The sequence below is a fragment of the Mus pahari genome, chromosome 9 (genome assembly GCF_900095145.1).
Source record: "Mus pahari chromosome 9, PAHARI_EIJ_v1.1, whole genome shotgun sequence".
NCBI classification, from domain to species: domain Eukaryota; kingdom Metazoa; phylum Chordata; class Mammalia; order Rodentia; family Muridae; genus Mus; species Mus pahari.
In genome coordinates, this window is record NC_034598.1 from 54,217,893 (window position 1) to 54,220,281 (window position 2,389).

Sequence of the window (2,389 nt, forward strand, 5' to 3'; positions counted from 1 at the left end):
CCTTGGGAACGAAATGATAAAGCTTCCCATTGTGCTCTGCTCAATGCAGCTTTTGCAATCACAGACGATTACACAGCTGTGTATAGGTGAAAAAAGTCGTCTTTCTTTCTGCACCTCTGAGCCCTGACTCACCTCTCTCCAACCTGGCAGGCCCTTAACCCGAGAATGCACATTCAACCTTCCCCAGCTTAACAATGCATTTTGTCTCCTCCTGTCTGAATGTCTCCTCAGATTTAAGTGTGTGTGTGTGATTAATGTCTGCAGAGGGGGCCTGGTTCAGTCATGTGGATCTTCATAACTGGTAGCGAGGCTCTGAGAAGTGAGGGTTCATGCACAATATGATCTTTTCTCCCCATCTGCTTCTCCACCATTTGAGGACTCAGCATTCGAAGAGCCATCCTGGAAGATGGTGGCTATCACCAGACATGGCACTTGCTAATGCCTTGATCTTGATTTCTCAGCCCCTAGAAATATGTCCAAATAAATTTCTATTTGTACCATATAAAGGAAAGGAGTGGTGAAGGCAGTAATATTGAAGACTCATAAAACTTTTTGGAATTTTGAAATTTTAGTCTAAAACTCAGTGAGAATTCATTCTAATCCTTAACTTGCTTATGTCCTATATACTTTGATATTCTTTCTCCCCCTCCCCCTCCCCTCCCCTCCCCCTTCCATCTCCCTCCCCTTCCTCTCCCCCTCCTCTTCTCTTCCTCCCCCTTCCTTTTCCTCTCCCCCTTCCTCTCTTTTTCTCTCTCTTCTTTCTCTCCACCTGGAGGCACAGGATTTGATTGCTATTGCCCTTAAAGATGGTAACAGGAAAAATATTTAGCATCTCAAATGAGTTACAAGGAAAAGAAATTGAAAGCTGTCAATTCCTAAATCTTCAGTAAAATTGTCCCTCAATAAGATCTACCTTAAATCAGTACTTCTTGGCCCTCTGCAGTATATCCTAGTGGTTGGAAGTGGAACTGATGGGTTTTAAACCTCAGAATGAAGTGATCAAAGAAGTCCTACAGAAACTAATCTGAGAGTGATGTGTCCCATGGGCTGCAGAGCAAAGACTGCATAGCACTGCCAAGCCTTCAGCTTAGCAGATACAGATAGGGAGAGTGTGTTCACACACACATGCACACGCACACGCATGCACGCACGCACATGCACACACGCACATCCTCAGGTCTTAGCTTTCTCTCATGCTCTCCAGTCATTGAGTTCACACTTTCTTTACTAACCTCTTACCTCACAATTAAATCCCTGCACTGAGTGGATCCAGTGAGCAGATTACAAAGCAACGTGACAGTTGAGTTACTTATTACACGTGTATGATTCACAATGGGATTCCACTAAGATGACGTTTAAAATAAGAATATGTTGGTGCGCTGGGAATTTGCAGACCCTGTTAGAGAAGCAGAAGGTGAACCATGTGAAAAGAGGGGCCACACATGTGTACGAAAGAGAATGGACAAAGGAGACCGACCTGCTTTATTAACAACCAGCCCTTGTGACCACTGATCCAGTCATAGGAGCCGCCCACTCCTTCAAATAACGCCTTTTCAAGATGGTACTCTTATGACCCCAAAGCATCACTAGACTCCATTTCTTAAATGTCCCAACATTGTTAAATTAATAATCAAGCCACCAGGGCATGAACCTTTGGGGGACAACCCACATGGTAATGACACCCTCTAACCCTTTACCTATCACTGTATTCACTTGCAATTCCTTTGTAGGGTTGGCTTCAGATATGGAACAAAAACATCTGGTTTATTTTTATGCCTATAATAGCTTTTATTTTCTCTACCTCCCAGTCTTAGGTATGGTGAAGATTCCAAAATTTTTGTTTATAATTCCCTTTGAAAATTTGCAGTTAGATGCTTAAGATGTGAGCCTAACTTTCAAATAATGTACAGTAGGACCTGATACACTTCTTACAGTCCTGTAAACTGATGGGTAATTCTTTTCTACTGGTGACTACTCTGTGGGGTTTAACACATGGGAGAAGTGAGTGGGATATTTTCTAAGATAAATATGAGACATTTTATTTCATTTTAGAAAAAGTAGGACTAGTGTTGTCTGGGTTGGTCCCTGCCCTCTGTCTCAAATGACCTTTCTGTCTCAGCTTCCTGGGTAGCTGGGAAGACAGACAGACATACCACTGCCCAAGTTGAGGCTTCATTTTGTTTTCTTTTGTAAAAATAATTATTAATTAATTAATTAATTGTCTGGGGGAGGGGAAGTGTGCACACCATAGTGTTCATACAGAGGTCAAAAGACAGCTTCTGAGAGTTGGTTCTCTCCTTCTGCCAAGCAAGTCCCAGGGATTAAACTCAGGTCTTCAAGATTGCTCAGTGTCTCTCTCTACCCACTGAGACATCTCACCAGCTCTCTC